The sequence below is a fragment of the Pongo abelii genome, chromosome Y (assembly GCF_028885655.2).
Source record: "Pongo abelii isolate AG06213 chromosome Y, NHGRI_mPonAbe1-v2.0_pri, whole genome shotgun sequence".
Taxonomy (NCBI): domain Eukaryota; kingdom Metazoa; phylum Chordata; class Mammalia; order Primates; family Hominidae; genus Pongo; species Pongo abelii.
The window spans coordinates 55,470,034-55,490,796 of NC_072009.2; positions in this window are offsets into that span (position 1 = coordinate 55,470,034).

Sequence of the window (20,763 nt, forward strand, 5' to 3'; positions counted from 1 at the left end):
GATTACAAAACAAACATTTGTCTCTGCCTTTATAGATATGACAGATCACACTATGCAGGCATTACAACTTGGCTAGCATTTCTTTTAGTAGGATCTCTGTATGGGATGTCCACTCTTACTTGCTTAACAGCTACTACTGCACAAAAAGATAGAATTTGGGTCCTAATCCTCTAGCTGGTTTTTCCCTAGGGTTTTGAACTGAAAACAGATAGAGATGACAAATTGTGCTGGCAAGAAGTGAATGAAGTAGACAGAATATAACATTCAAATTAAGTCCCCATCATTGTGCTTAGTTGCTTGTGCTTTATGTTGTCTCAGCCCTTCACTGTGACATGCTTGTCTGCCTAGTTACTTTTTCTAAGTGATGAACTTCATCAGGACATGAAGTAGATAATTTTTATTTCTCTGTAATAAACCTCAGATGCATACCAAAGCATAGAGAAACATGTTTCATATGTGTAAAAGAGCTGTATTTTGTTCTTTAGTTACAAGGAAATTATGACCTTTAAAGCTTCTGTGTATGCTCTCGATCCTTCCACAGTTACTCTCAATGGCCATATTTATTGATCTGTAATAATTCTCAAAACATCAAATAAATTATATCATGTAAATGTCAAAAATGCATGATACTCACAAGAAGACACTGAATTCTAGGAGAAAAAGTACATAGTTCTCGTAAGTTATTTATGGCAGAGCACTGTTTTCTTTCCAATCCTGTCTACTTGAGAAGATTGTAGTCTATTTAATTACCTGTGTGGTATGTTATTATTTTATTATTTCTACTGATAACTTTTCTGTATACTCTTTACGATGGTTCACCTGTGTAATAAATACTAATGCTAAACATTAAAAACTATAATTTCTTTGTAAATACTACAAAAAATTGCATATCATGTCATTAACTCAGTTTTGGTATACATTTCATTCAACTACTTTCATAATACTTTTAAAGATACTGCTTTTGGCCTCTAGAGTAAGGCTTATCCTCACGATGATGTATTCAGGTATTATCACAAATGTGAAGGCAAATTAGCATTAAACAAGACAGAAGGTAGAAAAGACCACAGTATTGGTGTCCTAAGACTCCTTCAGGTCAATCTTTGGATTAGCTGCTTTCTGACTACAATTCTACATACCCAAAAGTTTTTGGAAACAGTTCAGTTAAATTATGGGTGAGTTATCATTTAATTTTGATGAAATCAACTCTACACAAACTAAAATTTTTAAATATATCTTAAAATCCATAATGTATATGATGTTAAATATTTAAACAAAAGTAATATTATAGTTGTCTTCTTGGTCATTTCTACTAGTATTATCCCAATAGAAAAAGAGTAAAATTGTCACAGCACAGACAGGCCATATACTCTTTCATCTCTTTAGATATAATTAAATTTTTAGTATAATAAGATTTATACTCTATATACAAACTAAACATTAAAATGTAGCCATTTCCTTGATTTAACAGTTCTCTAATGAAGCAAATCTCAACTACATAATTTTGTCTCTATAAGTGTTTAAATGCATCTGTAAAGTTTTTCCTTAAAAAGTTGACGATGGTGCTGTCATCACACATAATAAAAATTATTTTATAAGCTTGGGTAACATGGCAAAACCCTGTCACCATAAAAAATGCAAAAATTATTCGTGTATGGTGGTTTGAGCCTGTAGTGTCAGCTACTTGTGAAGGTAAAATGCCATTTCATTCACTGACTTTTTGTATATGCTTAAAGTTCCTTCATTACTCTTTTTAAATTAGATTAGTGCATCAATGACATCTTTTAGTCTCTAGAGTAATGTTTATCCATGAGATTATGTATCTCAAAGATAAACATTACTCTTCATCAAATAACCTTTTTTTCTTATCTAATGAGCATTTTCATCACGACAAGAAAGTACCCCTTTCTAGACCTGCAAGAAAATATATATGTGATGTACTTATATATACATATATAATGTATAACTTTATATAATATATATGTGTATATGTACATATATGCATATATATGTGTGTGTGTAAATATATACCTACGAATTATATATATGTATATATTTGCAAGCTTGTGCCAGGCACGTTTCTTCACACTGGTAGTTTTAACACTTTGTGAAGCCAAAACAGCCAGATTACTTGATTTCAGATCAAATACAGCCCGACTAATGTGGTGATATCTCATGTCGATTAAGATGCAAAAAGTGACCTAGGTGAGTGTAATTGTCTGCACCTGTAGTCCATGCTACCTGGGACAGTGAGGTGAAAACATCTCCTGAGCTGTTACTGTGTTGCGGCACTCCAACCTGTGCAATGAAGAGAATCGCTGCCCCTTCCCACCCTTACACACACACAAAGCTTAATAACACCTTGATTTTCTTTCCTTTATTTTATCAAGTTCTAATTTGTGGCATGCATGACAATAAAACACTGTCACACAACTTTGTACTGTAAACTGTAGCATATAGCTCTTTCTAGTTTCTAAAACAAGCTTCAGCCTCTCATGAGAGTGTATTGTTCTTTCAAGAAGGTACTTCTTAGATATCTCAGAGCTAGAAAGAAAAAGGGATCTTCTGAATTCTGGGCTTCCTTCTGTTTCACTCACAGCAGCTCCCTTCTCTGTATTAGCATTATCACTTAGATTTTTTTAAATGTCTGAAGTGCACATATAATGCACTGACTCCCCACTATATCTCTCAGTATGAGGTTCTAGATGCCATAACTAAACTGTAAGTGTAGGGTTGTAAGTGTAATTTGCATATGTAATTCTTATTTACCTATTTCAGTTCCATAGCCTCAGGTGTGACCAACTCTCCTTTTTACTTGCATCAACAAGTTATTTTCATTTGTTTGATCTGCTCAAAACATTTTTTTTCTGAAATCTAGTCAAATTTCTCTTCTTTTTCATTCAAATTTATATAACACTATGAGTTTCTGTGTTCAAAACTTTCACTCAGTAATTTATGTGTGCATGCATCTATGTATGACTGTTTGCAAACAATTGGCACAAGGAATCGGTTTTGTGAAAGACAATTTTCTATTGTCTTCACTGGAAAACCAAGCAAAACAAAACAAAAACATAAAGAATATATGTTTATAATTTCTTTCTTTAATAATATCTTTCAGTACAAATGTGAAAAATCTTTTAACATTTAAAATGTGGACATTAGCAGTCATCAAAATCTTCTTGATTCTTTGGAACAGTATATCCAATGCAAGGGGAACATCCACATTGTTGTAAAATGGGATAAAATCTATGTTTTGTTCAGTTTAAAAAAAAAATCTCATTGAGCAAAACCAGAAGATATTAGAGTTGTTTGTGCTCATCCAAAAAATTAACTTCTGGTTTCTCTTTACTGCTTTAGTGGTATCAGACAGGTAGCTAAGATGATAACTGTTTTAAAGGAAAATGATATTGACAAAATACAGCGACTGACTTGAAGAAAAATGATTCTTATTAAATGAATAGTTGTTGATGTAGAAGATCTCACAGATTGTTTTCATCTGTCGTCTAAGATAAATTGCAATTTAATGATTGAATATTGAAGACTTGACAGAAGAAAACGTTATTCCTTTTCTATTACAGATATCTCTTCATTTTTTGTGGTTACAACAGGTTTTAACAACCACATGTAGTTTCAGAAACAGATTTCATTCTTTAGGCCTAACCAGGCCATTTTATCTCTTTGGAACTTGTTTGGGAGACAGAATAAAGAGCTATCTTTGAAGATGTTGTAAGTTAAATAGCATGAATGTCTTTCTTGGCCTTCATAACTTCTCACTTCCAAGCTGTCTGCATTGTTGTGAACTTAGCTGTCATTTAGTTTGTGGTTCATTTGTAACATCATACTGCCTACTATTCACATCTCTGAGAAATGAAAAAATTTATTTTCACCCTTTCTCTCACTCTTAATGCAAACCTCTTAAAATAACCACATATTGGTCTTAACATTGTATTTTATTTTATTTTATTTTATTTTATTCACTTGTTATTAATTAATTGATTTATTTGAGATAGAGTCTCACTCTGTCACCCAGGCTGGTGTGCAGTGGCCTTTTCTAGGCTCACTGCAACTCCACCTTCCAGGTTCATGCCATTCGCCTGCCTCAGCCTCCAGAGTACCTGGGACTAGAGGTGCCAGACACCACTGCTGGCTAATTTTTTTTGTATTTTTAGTAGAAGACAAGGTTGCACCGTGTTAGCCAGGAAGGTCTGGATCTCATGACTTCCTGACCTGCCCACCTCAGCCTCCCAACATATTGGGATTACAGGCCACCCTGCCCAACCAGGTCTTAACTTTTTTAATAAGACAGTGACACTGGCCTGGCCAAGAGGGTGAAACCCCCTCTCTACTAAAAATATGAAAGTTAGCCATATGTCATGGCAGATGTCTTTGAAATTAGCTACTGGGGATGCTGAGACAGGTGAATTTCTTAAATCTGGGAGGCATATTTTACAGTGAGCAGAGATTCTGCCATTGCACTGCTGCCTAGGGGAAGAGAGTAAAACCCTATCTCAAAAAAGAAAAAAAAGAAACAAAAAAGAAAAGGAAAAAAACTGTGAGAATTAAACTCATTAGTATCTGTGTGTCTCTTAGTGTATTACCTCTTCTTTAAGCGCTATAAATATCAGCTGCTATTATTATTGCTTATCATGTATCTTCAATTTACAGCACATTATGCTTAATAGCACAAAAGAAAACATCAGAATAGTAACGTCAGATAGTAGTGGCTATAAGGAACCATATAAGCATCAGTGTCTGCGTAAGTAATGTTGTCTAATTTACAACAAATAAGTGACCTTTTACACCCACAGATTCTGCAAACACAGATTTCTCAAGACCTAAACTGTACTCAGTGTAACGATTTAGATTTGCTTTTTATGATAAGTAATTTGTGTTTGACTTGTAGGAGTTTTTACGACATATCAAATAAGTTTAAACATTTTCCTCAGTCTTCTTGTTCCTTTTGAGAAATTATTAGCTCTAATTTATATGAATGTGGCCTTTTTGGTTTAGTTATTTCAAGGTAAAATATTTAAGATATCTTTACCTTAGAATATTGGTTTTTAATACATGGAAATATGGAAGAGCATTTATTTATTATATTAATTATTAATTATTATTTTTTTACCAAGCAGTTTGAAAAATGAGTTAGTGAAGCAGTAATATAATCACTAAGATTTAGCTTAGCTAACAAATATTTTATGAACAGCTTGAAAATATGAATGATTTTGACTGTATATATAATTTTTTTTGAACAGTAGGATTATTTTCTGCATGAAGGAAAAGAATTTACTTTGATTAGCATACAAATTGCCTCTATATTCATCATTACCACAGTATTTTGCATGAAAAATTATTTGTATTCCTTCCAGTGACTGGTACATGGCTTTGGATTTCATTCATAATGTAATTATAATTGGTTTGATTGTCTATTATACTGCTTTATATATCCTAGCAGTAAAAGTATTATTTCAATTTTTAAACACATGAAAAACATTTTTGCAGTAATTGTGTGAGAATTCTTGGTAAACACAAAATTCTTTAATCTAAATATGCATTTTTTATTTAAAAATTGACTCTGACTTCAAAAAATTTGTATCACAGCTTATTCTACTTTATCATTCAGTATTAAGCTTTATCTATTCTAAACAAAATCTTTACTTATAATTTAAAAGGTGGATCATTGTTTACATCAGATTTTGTTTCTCATATTGATAGCTCCAATAATTTGGAAGGGCAAGGGAAAAAGGACAGATGAGGCCAGGAATTTGGAATAGAGTTTGGCAAAATCCTGAAACACTATCTTTACAAAAAGTTTTTAAAAATTATAAGATGTGCTGGCTTAACACTTTTAATATTAGCACTTAATGAGGCCAAAATGAGTGGATCACTTTCATCCTAGAATTTGAGGCCAGCCTGAGTAACACTGCAAGATTCTGATTCTAAGAAAAAATTAAAATAAATACATAAGTTAAATAACCAGCTGAGCCTACTGGCCTTTTCTTTAGATGCAGCTAACTGGGAGGCTGAGGAAGCAGGATGACATAAGTCCAAGAGTTAGGAGCTGCAGGTAGTAATGGTGGCACCACTGTATTCATTCTGACTGAAGCACTAGAAAATTGTCTCTTAAAAAAAGCAAAATGGCTTTTGTCTAAAGTTAGTATAAATTATAAAAGTACAGAGTTCATTATAATAACTTGACTTCACAACCTCTTTTGCATTGTTTTTATCAAAAGATGTTAACAAAATGTTACTGAACTAAAACGTGATTGATATTCATTTTCAGAGATCTATGTATAGTCACATTTTATTTACTTCTTAACTTGACTGTCAAACTAAAGTTTCAGAGCTTTATTAGTCAATATGACATTTGTACTATATTAGTACATTTTCATGCACTTATAAAGACATATGCTAGACTTGGCAGTTTATAAAAGGAAGATTGGTTTATGGACTTAGAGATTTATGTATCTGGCAAGGCAAAGAGGAGCAAGTCACATCTTGTATGGATGGCAGCAAGCAAAGAGAGTGCTTGTTCAGGGAAACACTGATATTTAAAGCCATCAGATCTGATGAGACTTACTCACTAGCACCAGATCAGCACAAAAAAAAACCTGCCCCCATAATATGGTTACTCTCTATCTCGTCCCCCTCCACCACATGTAAAAATGCAAGACAAAATTTCAATGGGGACAGAGTAAAATCATACCATTTGAACCATGGCCCCTCCAAAATCTCAAATCCTCACATTTCAAAACCAGTCATGCTTTTTCAATAGTACTGCAATGTCTTAACTCATTCAAGCATTAACTCAATAGTCCAAAATCTGATATTTTATCAGAGACAAGGCAAGTTTTCCTGCCTATGAACCTGCAAAAATTAAAGCAAGTTAGTTATGTGCTAGATACAATGGGGGTACTGGCATTGGGAAAATACAGGCATTACAAATATGACAAACTGACAAGAGTAAAGGGAGTACAGACCCTAAGTATATCAGAAATCCAATGAGGCACTAAAAGTTTAAGGCTCCAGAATGATCATCTTTAACTTAATGTCTCATATCCAGGTCATGTTGATGCAAGAGGTGGGTTTCCATGGTCTTGAGCAGATTCCCCAATGAGGCTTTACGGGGCACAGCCTTCCTCCGAACTGCTTTCACCATCTGGCATTGAGTTTCTATGGGCTTTTCTGGGCAAGCCATCAAGCTGTCAATGGACCAACCATACTGAAGTCTAGAGGATGAAAACCTTCATTTCCTAGCCCCACAATCATCATCTATGTTGCTACCTGTGTTTCCAATGGTAGAAATACTGTTGCCGATGACAGAGAACAGGTATAACTACTGGATCACAGAATGTATTTGATAAGTAGCACCAGAGTCTTTGAGTCCCACAAATCCTTTTGTTGGATGGGGTCCAACCGGGGCAGATATTCCCACTCAGTAAATGTTTCACAAGCAGAGATAAGAAAAAAAAATTCTTTCTTTGAAACAGTTATAGAAGATGGTGTAGTATTAAATATTCATGTGTTAAACACAGGCTTAGCTTTGATCATTAAGAGTGTATTCATTAAAATCTTTTGCACAAAAAAGATTGTATTAAATTCATTGCCATTAGAACTTTACATAAAAAAGAGGGGAGGGGCCCAGGTGGCCGATAGGAACAGCTCCAGTCTACAGCTCCCAGCATGAGTGGCGCAGAAGAGGGGTGATTTCTGCATTTCAATCTGAGGTACCAGGTTCATCTCGCTAGGGAGTGCCAGACAGTGGACACAGGACAGTGGGTGCAGAGCGCCGTGAGTGAGCCAAAGCAGGGAAAGACATTGCCTCACTCGGGAAGGGCAAGGTGTCAGAGACTTCCGTTTCCTAGTCAAAGAAGGCTGCAGAGGGCACCTGGAAAATCGGGTCACTCTCACCCGAATACTGCGCTTTTCTGATGGGCTTAAAAAACGCTGCACCAGGAGATTATATTCTGCACCTGGCTCAGAGGTTTCTAGGCCCAAGGAGTCTCGCTGATTGCTAGCACGGCAGTCTGAGATCAGACTGCAACACAGCCGCAAGGCTGGGGGAAGGGAGCCCGCCATTGCCCAGGCTTGCTTAGGTAAACAATGCAACCAGGAAGCTCCAACTGGTTGAAGCTCACCACAGCTGAAGAAGGCCTGCCTGCCTCTGTAGGCTCCACCACAGGGGGCAGGGCACAGAAAAGCAAAAAGACAGCAGTAACCTCGGCAGACTTAAATGTCCCAGTCTGACAGCTTTGAAGAGAGCAGGGGTTCTCCCAGCATGCAGCTGGAGATCTGAGAATGGGCAGACTGCCTCCTCAAATGGGTCCCAGACACCAGACCCCTGAGCAGTCTAACTGGGATGCATCCCCAAGTAGGGGAAGACTGACACCTCCAGACAGCAGCATTCCCGGTTCATGAAAATCTGCTGTTCTGCAGCCACTGCTGCTGATACACAGGCAAACAGGGTGTGGAGTGGACCTTCAGCAAACTCCCACAGACCTGCAGCTGAGGGTCCTGTCTGTTAGAAGGAAAACTAACAAACAGAAAGGACATCCAAACCAAAAACCCGTCTGTACATCACCATTATCAGAGACCAAAAGTAGATAAAAGTACAAAGATGGGGAAAAACAGAGCAGAAAAACTGGAAGCTCTAAAAAGCAGAGCGCCTCTGCTCCTCCAAAGGAATGCAGTTCCTAACTGTCAACAGAACAAAGCTGGACGGAGAATGACTTTGATGAGTTGAGAGAAGAAGGCTTCAGACAATCAAACTACTCTGAGCTATAGGAGGAAATTCAAACCAAAGGCAAAGAAGTTGAAAACTTTGAAAAAAATTTAGATAAATGAATAACTAGAATAACCAATAGAGAGACATGCTTAAAGGAACTGATGGAGCTGAAAGTAAAGGCTCAAGATCTATGAGAAGAATGCAGGAGACTCAGGAGCTGATGCAATCAACTGGAAGAAAGGGCATCAGTGATGGAAGATAAAGTGAATGAAATGAAGTGAGAACGGAAGTTTAGAGAAAAAAATAAAAAGAAACAAACAAGGACTCCCAGAAATACAGGACTACTTGAAAAGACCAAATCTACATCTGATTGGTGTACCTGAAAGTGACGGGGAGAATAGAAGTGAGTTGGAAAACACTCTGCAGTATATTATCCAGGAGAACTTCCCCAATCTAGCAAGGCAGGCCAACATTCCGATTCAGAAAATACAGAGAATGCCACAAAGTTACTCCTCGAGAAGAGCAACTCCAAGACACATAATTGTTAGACTCACCAAAGTTGAAATGAAGGAAAACATGTTAAGGGCAGCCAGAGAGAAAGATCAGGTTACCACCAAAGGGAAGCCCATAGACAAACAGTGGATCTCTCGGCAGAAACTCTACAAGCCAGAAGAGAGTGGGGGCCAATACTCAACTTTCTTAAAGAAACAATTTTCAACACAGAATTTCATATCCAGCCAAACTAAGCTTCATAAGTGAAGGAGAAAAAAAATCTTTACAGACAAGCAAATGCTGAGAGATTTTGTCACCACCAGACCTGCCCTAAAAGAGCTCCTGAAGGAAGCTTTAAACATGGGAAGGAAAAACCAGTACCAGCTGCTTCAAAATCATGCCAAAATGTAAAGATCATCAAGATTAGAAAGAGACTGCATCAACTAATGATCAAAATAACCAGCTAACATCATAATGCCAGGATCAAATTCACATATAACAATATTAACTTTAAATGTAAGGGACTAAATGCTCCAAATAAAAGACACACACTGGCAAATTGGATAAAAAGTCTAGACCCATCAGTGTGCTGTATACAGGAAAGCCATCTCACTTGCAGAGACACATAGGCTCAAAATAAAAGGATGGAGGAAGATCTACCAAGCAAATGGAAAACAAAAAAGGTAGGTGTTGTAATCCTAGTCTCTGATAAAACAGACTTTAAACCAAAAAAGATCAAAAGAGACAAAGAAGGCCATCACATAATGGTAAAGGGATCAATTCGACAACAAGATCTAACTATCCTAAATATATATGCACCAATACAGGAGCACCCAGATTCATATAGCAAGTGCAGAGTGACCTAGAAAGAGATTCAGACTCCCACACAATAATAATGGGAGACTTTAACACCCCACTGTCTACATTAGACAGATCGAAGAGACAGAAAGATAACAAGTATACACAGGAATTGAATTCAGCTCTGCACCAAGCGGACCTAATAGACATCTACAGAACTCTCCACCCCAAATCAACAGAATATACATTATTTTCAGCATCACACCTATGCCAAAATTGACCACATAGTTGGAAGTGAAGCTCTACTCAGCAAGTGGAAAAGAAGAGAAATTATGACAAACTGTTTTTGCAAACCACAGTAGAATCAAACTGAAAATCAGGAATAAGAAAGTCAGTCAAAACCTCTCAACTACATGGAAACTGAACAACCTGCTCCTGAATGACTACGGGGTACATAATGAAATGAAGGCAGAAATAAAGGTGTTCTTTGAAACCAATGAGAACAGAGACACAACATACCAGAATTTCTGGGATATATTCAAAGCAGTGTGTAGAGGGAAATTTATAGCACTAAAGGCCCACAAGAGAAAGTAGAAAAGATCCAAAATTGACACCCTACCATCACAATTAAAAGAACTAGAAAAGCAGAGCAAACACATTCAGAAGCTAGCAGAAGGCAGAAAATAACTAAAATCAGAGCAGAACTGAAGGAAATAGAGACACAAAAACCCTTTAAAAAATTAATGAACCCAGGAGCCGGTTTTTTGAAGACCAACAAAATTCATAGACCGCTAGCAAGACTAACAAAGAAAAAAAGAGAGAAGAATCAAATAGACCGTGTAAAAAATGACAAAGGGGATATCACTACCAATCCCACAGAAATACTAGCTACAATCAGAGAATACCACAAAAACCTCTACAAAATAAACTAGAAAATCTAGAAGAAAGGGATAAATTCCTCAACAAATACACTCTCCCAAGACTAAACCAGGAAGAAGATGAATCTCTGAATTGATCAATAACAGGCTCTGAAATTGTGGCAATAATCAACAGCTTACCAACCAAAAAGAGTCCAGGAGCAGACAGATTCAGAGCTGATTCCTACCAGAGGTACAAGGAGGAACTGGTACCATTCCTTCTGAAAGTATTCCAATCAATAGAAAAAGAAGGAATCCTCCCTAACAAATTTTATGAGGCCAGCATCATCCTGATACCGAAGCAGGACAGAGACACAAACGAAAAAGAGAATTTTAGACCAACATCCTTGATGAATATTGATGCAAAAATCCTCAATGAAATACTGGCAAAACGTATCCAGCAGCGCATCAAAAAGCTTAGCCACCATGATCAAGTGGGCTTCATCCCTGGGATGCAAGGCTTGTTCAATATTTGCAAATCAATAAATGTAATCTAGCATATAAAAATAACCGAAGACAAATACCACATGATTATCTCAATAGATGCAGAAAAGGCCCTTGAAAAAAATCAACTCTTCATGCTAAAAACTCTCAATAAATTAGGTATTGATGGGATGTATCTCAAAATAATAAGATCTATCTATGACAAACCTGCAGCCAATATCATACTGAATGGGCAAAAACTGGAAGCATTCCTTTTGAAAGCTGGCACAAGAGAGGGATGCCCTCTCTCACCACTCCTTTTCAACATAGTGTTGGAAGTTCTGGCCAGGGCAATTAGGCAGGAGAAGGAAATAAAGGGTATTCAATTAGGAAAGGAGGAATTCAATTTGTCCCTGTTTGCAGACGACATGATTGTATATCTAGAAAACCCCATTGTCTCAGCCCAAAATCTCCTTAAGCTGATAAGCAACTTCAGCAAAGTCTCAGGATACAAAATCAATGTACAAAAATCACAAGCATTCTGATACACCAATAACAGACAAAGAGCCAAATCATGAGTGAACTCCCATTCCCAATTGCTTCAGAGATAATAAAATAATTAGGAATCCATCTTACAAGGGAAGTGAAGGACCTCTTCAAGGAGAACTACAAACCACTGCTCAATGAAATAAAAGATGATACAAACAAATGGAAGAACATTCCATGCTCATGGATAGGAAGAATCAATATCATGAAAATGGCCATAATGCCCAAGGTAAGTTATAGATTCAATGCCATCCCCATCAAGCTACCAATGACTTTCTTCACAGAATTGGAAAAAACTAAAGTACATATGGAACCAAAAAAGAGCCTGCATCACCAAGTCAATCCTAAGCCAAAAGAACAATGCTGGAGGGAGCACGCTACCTGGCTTCAGACTATACTACAAGGCTACAATAACCAAAACAACATGGTACTGGTACCAAAACAGAGATATAGATCAATGTAATAAAACAGAGCCCTCAGAAATAATGCTGCATATCTACAACTATCTGATCTTTGACAAACCAGAGAAAAATAAGCAATGGGGAAAGGATTCCCTATTTAATCAATGGTGCTGGAAAAAATGGCTAGCCACATGTAGAAAGCTGAAACTGGATCCCTTCCTTAGAACTTATACAAAAATTAATTCAGGATGGATTAAAGACTTAAACATTAGACCTAAAACCATAAAATCCCTAGAAGAATACCTAGGCATTATCATTCAGTACATAGGCATGTGCAAGTTCTTCATGTCTAAAACACCAAAAGCAATGGCAACAAAAGCCAAAATTGACAAATGAGATTCAATTAATCTAAAGAGCTTCTGCACAGCAAAAGAAACTACCATCAGAGTGAACAGGCAACCTACAAAATGGGAGAAAATTATTGCAATGTACTCATCTGACAAAGGGCTAATATCCAGACTCTACAATGAACACAAACAAATTTACAAGAAAAAAACAAACAACCCCATCTGCAAGTGGGTGAAGCACATGAGCAGACACTTCTCAAAAGAAGATATTTTTGCATCCAAAAAACATGAAAAAATGCTCACCATCACTGACCATCAGAGAAATGCAAATCAAAACCACAGTGAGATAGATTCTCACACCAGTTAGAATGGCAATCACTAAAAAGTCAGGGAACAACAGATGCTGGAGAGGATATGAAGAAATAGGAACACTTTTACCCTTTTGTGGGACTGTAAACTAGTTCAAACATTGTGGAAGACAGTGTGGCAATTCCTCAGGGATCTAGAACTAGAAATACCATTGGACTGAGCCTTCCCATTTCTCAGTATATACCCAAAGGACTATAAATCATGCTGCTATAAAGACACGTGCACACGTGTGTTTATTGAGGATCTATTCACAATAGCAAAGACTTGGAACCAAACTAAATGTCCAACAATGATAGACTGGATTAAGAAAATGTGACACATATACACCATGGAATACTATGCAGCCATAAAAAATGATGATTTCATGTCCTTTGTAGGGATATGGATGAAATTGGAAATCATTATTCTCAGTAAAATATCACAAAGACAAAAAACCAAACACTGCATGTTCTCAATCATAGGTGGGAATTGAAAAATGAGAACATATGGACACAAGAAGGGGAACATCACACTCTGGGGACTGTTGGGGGTTGGAGGAGGGGGGAGGGATAGCATTAGGAGATATACCTAATGCTAAATGAAGAGTTAATGGGTGCAGCACACCAGCATGGCACATGTATACGTATGTAACTAACCTGCACATTATGCACATGTACCCTAAAACTTAAAGTATAATAATAATAAAAAAAGAACTTACATTAAAAAGATGAGAGTTTTTCTAGTTTTAATTGAGCATCTCCTTTAAGTTATTGTTCTGACTCAAAAAGCTATATATTTCATGTAAATATCTGCTACTTTCCTCAGCAAATACCAATAATCACTTTGCCTGCACTCAGAATTTTGTTGTGAGATGAAGTCAATGAAATGGTTTGTTTAAAATTATGGTGGAAGTGTAAATTCTTCTTTATTTAGTGTAAAATTTATACCACTTACACGTCAATCCATCTCAGAGGTGGACAGCATAAATTAGAGAACATTGATCTGCAAGTTATGTAGCTACAAACAGAATTAAATGGATATTCATATACTGACAGATTTGTGACAAAATACAAAAGAACATTAAAAATATAGTCTATTGTATACATTCATTTGTGTAAAAAAATAAATAGCTACATGTATGGATTACTGGAGGCACAGAGATAATTTCTGGAACAGGAATATAAAACTGGTGATCAGTTAATAATTGTTAGTACATATCATCCTATATAGTGAATATATATATATATTAACTATGTGAAACTGTTGGCTAAAATGTTTAACAGCAGCAGTGTTTGTTTAAAAAAAATCTCAGGAGGGGAGGAGCCAAGATGGCCAAAAAGGAGCAGCTCCAGTCTAGAGCTCCCAGCATAAATGATGCAGAAGATGGGTGATTTCTGCAATTCCATCTGTGGTACCAGGTTCACTTCACTAGGGATTGCCAGGCAATGGGTGCAGGACAGTAGGTGCACATACCATGAGCAAGCTGAAGAAGGGCTAGGCATTGCCTCACTTGGGAAGTGCAAGGGGTCAGGGAGTTCCCTTTCCTAGTCAAAGAAAAGGGTGACAGACAGCACAAAGAAAATCGGGTCACTCCCACCCAAATACTGAACTTTTCGGATGGGCTTAAAAAACGGCGCACCAGGAGATTATATCCTGCACCTGGCTGAGAGGGTCCAACACCCACGGGGTCTTGCTGATTGCTAGCACAGCAGTCTGAGATCAAACTGCAAGGTGGGAGTGAGGCTGGGAGACTGACGTTCACCATTGTCCAGGCTTGCTTAGGTAAACAAAGCAGCCAGGAAGCTCGAACTGGGTGGAGCCCACCACAGCTCAAGGAGGCCTGCCTGCCTACCTCTATAGGCTCCACCTCTGTGGGCAGGGCACAAACAAACAAAAAGACAGCAGCAACCTCTGCAGACTTAAATGTCCCTGTCTGACAGCTTTGAAGAGAGAAGTGGTTCTCCCAGCATGCAGCTGGAGATCTGAGAATGGGTAGACTGCCTCCTCAAGTGGGTCCCTGACCCCTGACCCCCAAGCAGCCTAAATGGGAGGCACCTCCCAGCAGGGGCAGACTGACACCTCACATGGCCGGGTACTCCAACAGACCTGCAGCTGAGGGTCCTGTCTGTTAGACGGAAAACTAACAAAAAGGACATCCACAGGAAAAACCCATCTGTATGTCACCATCATCAAAGACCAAAAGTAGATAAAACCACAAAGATGGGAAAAAAAAAACAAAGCAGAAAAACTGGAAACTCTAAAAAGCAGAGCACCTCTCCTCCTCCAAAGGAACACATTCCTCACAAGCAACGGAACAAAGCTGGAAGGAGAATGACTTTGATGAGCTGAAAGAAGAAGTCTTCAGACAATCAAATTACTCCGAGCTATGGGAGGATATGCAAACAAAAGGCGAAGAAGTTGAAAACTTTGAAAAAAATTTAGAAGAATGTATATCTAGAATAACCAATACAGAGAAGTGCTTAAAGGAGCTGACGGAGCTGAAAACCAAGGTTTGAGAACTACGTAAAGAATGCAGAAGCACCAGGAGCCAATGCTATCAACTGGAAGAAAGGGTATCAGTGATGGAAGATGAAATGAATGCAATGAAGTGAGAACGGAAGTTTAGAGAAAAAAAGAGTAAAAAGAAACAAGAAAAGCCTCCAAGTAATATGGGACTATGTGAAAAGACCAAATCTACGTCTGATTGGTGTACCTGAAAGTGACAGAGAGAATAGAATAAAGTTGGAAAACACTCTGCAGGATATTATCCAGGAGAACTTCCTCAATCTAGCAAGGCAGGCCAACATTCATATTCATTAAATTTGGAGAACATCACAAACATACTCTTCGACAAGAGCAACTCCAAGACACATAATTGTCAGATTCACCAAAGTTGAAATGAAGAAAAATATATTAAAGGCAGCCAGAGAGAAAGATCGGGTTACCCTCAAAGGGATGCCCATAAGACTAACAGCAGATCTCTCAGCAGAAACTATACAGGCCAGAAGAGAATGGGGGCCAATATCCAACATTCTTAAAGAAAATAATTTTCATCCCAAAATTTCATATCCAGCCAAAATAACTTCATAAGTGGAGGAGAAATAAAATCCTTTACAGACAAGCAAATGCTGAGAGACTTTGTCACCACCAGGCCTGCCCTAAAAGAGCTCCTGAAGGAAGAGCTAAACATGGAAAGGAACAACCGGTACCGGCCACTGCAAAATCATGCCAAAATGTAAAGACCATCAAGACTAGGAAGAGACTGCATCAATTAATGAGCAAAATAAACAGCTAACATCATAATGACAAGAACAAGTTCACACATAACAATATTAACTTTAAATGTAAATGGACGAAATGCTCCAATTAAAAGACACAGACTGGCAAATTGGATAAAGAGTCAAGACCCATCAGTGTGCTGTATTCAGGAAAGCCATCTCACGTGCAGAGACACACAGAGGCTCAAAATAAAAGGATGGAGGAAGATCTACCAAGCAAATGGAAAGCAAAAATAGGTAGTAGTTGCAATCTTAGTCTCTGATAAAACAGACTTCAAACTAACAAAGACCAAAAGAGACAAAGAAGGCCATTACATAATGGTAAAGGGATCAATTCAACAAGAAGACCTAACTATCCTAAATATATATGCACCCAATACAGGAGCACCCAGATTCATAAAGCAAGTCTTGAGTGACCAAAAAAGACACTTAGACTCCCACACATTAATAATGAGAGATTTTAACATCCCACTGTCAATATTAGACAGATCAACGAGACAGAAAGTCAACAAGGATACCCAGGAATTGAACTCAGCTCTGCACCAAGCGGACCTAATAGACATCCACAGAACTCTCCACCACAAATCAACAGAATATACATTTTTTCAGAAACACACCACATTTATTCCAAAATTGACCACATACTTGGAGGTAAAGCTCTCCTCAGCAAATGTAAAAGAACAGAAATTATAGCAAACTATCTCTCAGATCACAGGGCAATCAAGCTAGAACTCACCATTAACAATCTCACTCAAAACCGCTCAGCTATATGGAAACTGAACAACCTGTTCCTGAATGACTACTGGGTACATACGAAATGAAGGCAGAAATAAAGATGTTCTTTGAAACCAACGAGAACAAAGACACAACATACCAGAATCTCTGGGATACATTCAAAGCAGTGGGTAGAGGGAAATTTACAGCACAAACTGCCCACAAGAAAAAGCAGGAAAGATCCAAAATTGACACCCTAACATCACAATTAAAAGAACTAGAAAAGGAAGAGCAAACACATTCAAAGGCTAGCAGAAGGCAAGAAATAACTAAAATCAGAGCAGAATGGAAGGAATTAGAGACACAAAAACCCCTTCAAAAAATTAATGAATTCAGGAGCTGGTTTTTTGAAAGGATCAACACAATTGCTGGACCACTAGCAAGACTAATAAAGAAAAAAAGAGAGAAGAATCAAATAGATGCAATAAAAAATGATAAAGGGGATATCATCTCCGATCCCACAGAAGTACAAACTACCATCAGAGAAAACTAAAAACACCTCTATGCAAATAAACTAGAAAATCTAGAAGAAATGGATAAATTCGTCAACACAAACACTCTCCCAACACTAAACCAGGAAGAAGTTGAATCTCTGAATACACCAATAATAGGAGCTGAAATTGCAGCAATAATCAATAGCTTCCAAACCAAAAAGAGTCCAGGACCAGATGGATTCACAGCTGAATTCTAGCAGAGGTACAAAGAGGAACTGGAACCATTCCTTCTGAAAGTATTCCAATCTATAGAAAAACAGGGAATCCTCCCTAACTCATTTTATGAGGCCAGCATCATCCTGATACCAAAGCCGGGCAGAGACACAACCAAAAAAGAGAATTTTAGACCAATATCCTTGATGAACACTGATAAAAAATCGTCAATAAAATACTGGCAAACCGAATCCAGCAGCACATCAAAAAGATGATCCACCATGATCAAGTGGGCTTCATCCGTGGGATGCAAGGTTGGTTCAATATATGCAAATCAGTAAATGTAATCCAGCATAAAAACAGAAACAAAGACAAAAATCACATGATTATCTCAATAGATGCAGAAAAGTCCTTTGACAAAATTCAACAAACCTTCATGCTAAAAACTCTCAATAAATTATGTATTGATGGGATGTATCTCAAAATGATAAGAGCTATCTATGACAAACCCACAGCCAATATCATACTGAATGGGCAAAAACTAGAAGCATTCCCTTTGAAAACTCGGAGAAGACAGGGATGATCTCTCTCACCACTCCTTTTCAATATAATGTTGGAAGTTCTGGCCAGGGCAATTAGGAAGGAGAAGGAAATAAAGTGTATTCAATTAGGAAAAGAGGAATTCAAATTGTCCCTGTTTGCAGACAACATGATTGTATATCTAAAAACCCCATTGTCTCAGCCCAAAAATCTCCTTAATCTAATAAGCAACTTCAGCAAAGTCTCAGGATGCAAAATCAATGTACAAAAATCACAAGCATTCTTATACACCAACAACAGACAAACAGAGAGCCAAATCATGAGTGAACTCCCATTCACAATTGCTTCAAAGATAATAAAATACCTAGGAATCCAACTTACAAGGGATGTGAAGGACCTCTTCAAGGAGAACTACAAACCACTGCTCAATGAAATAAAAGATGATACAAACAAATGGAAGAATATTCCATGCTCATGGGTAGGAAGAATCAATATCATGAAAATGGCCATACTGCCCAAGGTAATTTACAGATTCAATGCCATTCGCATGAAGCTACCAACGACTTTCTTCACAGAATTGGAAAAAACTACTTTAAAGTTCATATGGAACCAAAAAGAGCCTTCATCACCAAGTCAATCCTAAGCCAAAAGAACAAAGCTGGAGGCATCACACTACCTGACTTCAAACTATACTACAAGGCTACAGTAACCAAAACAGCATGGTACTGGTACCAAAACAGAGATATAGATCAATGGAACAAAAGAGAGCCTTCAGAAATCATGCCGCATATCTACAACTATCTGATCTTTGAGAAACCTGAGAAAAACAAGTAATGGAGACAGGATTCCCTATTTAATAAATGGTGCTGGGAAAACTGGCTAGCCATATGTAGAAAGCTGAAAATGGATCCCGTCTTTACACCTTATACAATAATCAATTCAAGATGGGTTAAACACTTAAACGTTAGACCTAAAACCATAAAAACCCTAGAAGAAAACCTAGGCATTACCATTCAGGACATAGGCACGGGGAAGTTCTTCATGTCTAAAACACCAAAAGCAATGGCAACAAAAGCCAAAATTGACAAATGGGATCTAATTAAACTAAAGAGCTACTGCACAGCAAAAGAAACTACCATCAGAGTGAACAGGCAACCTACAATATTGGAGATTTTCTCAACCACTCATCTGACAAATGGCTAATATCCAGAATCTACAATGAACTCAATCAAATTTGCAAGAAAAAAACAAACAACCTCATCAAAAAGTGGGCAAAGGACATGAACAGACACTTCTCAAAAGAAGACATTTATGCAGCCAAGAGACACATGAAAAAATGCTCACCATCACTGACCATCAAAGAAATGCAAATCAAAACCACAATGAGATACCATCTCACACCAGTTAGAATGGCAATCATTAAAAAGTTAGGAAACAAGAGGTGCTGGAGAGGATGTGGAGAAATAGGTACACTTTTACACTGTTGGTGGGAATGTAAACAGGTTCAGCCATTGTGGAAGACAGTGTGGTGATTCCTCAGGGATCTAGAACTAGAAATACCATTTGACCCAGTCATCCCATTACTGGGTATATACTCAAATGACTATAAATCATGCTGCTATAAGGACACATGCACACATATGTTTATTGTGACATTATTCACAATAGCAAAGACTTGGAACCAACCAAAATGTCCACAATAATAGACTGGATTAAGAACATGTGGCACATATACACTGTGGAATACTATGCAGCCATAAAAAATGATGAGTTCTTGTCCTTTGTAGGTACATGGATGAAATTGGAAATCATCATTCTCAGTAAACTATCACAAGAACAAAAAACCAAACACCACATATTCTCATAGGTAGGATTTGAACAATGAGAACACATGGACCCAGGAAGGGGAACATCACACTCTGGGGCCTGTTGTGGTGTGGGGGGGAGGGGGGGAGGGATAGCATTGGGAGATATACCTAATGCTAGATGACGAGTTAGTGGGTGCAGCGCACCAGCATGGCACATGTATACACATGTAACTAACCTGCACATTGCACACATGCACCCTAAAACCTGAAGTATAATAATAATAAATAAATAAATTTAAAAAAATCTCATTTGCAAATATATATTTACTGTGTCAGTACAATCATTAAATAAATTAACAAAGAAGTGTTTTTTAAAAGCAAGTTTTTCCCTCTATATAGATCTCACAATGCAAATAAAGATCTGATCTTTTAAAGAGTGAGTTAGCTGGAAACTCCTACAATGTGCTAAAAACATACTCACATGGAAATATGTATGTATATAATTTCATATTTATTAATTAAAGGCTTATATTGAATATGTTTGTTAATTACATACTTAACACTTAGTTTAAACTTGAAATACACTAAGTTTTATGTTACTATATGTTAACTTGCTTACATTAAATCCCAGTTTGTGTTTAAGTTCTTTGTAAGTTTAAACATTACTACCCTTTTTCTGGAACTTATTTGGACATTTAGAAGTAATAAAATGCACTCAAATT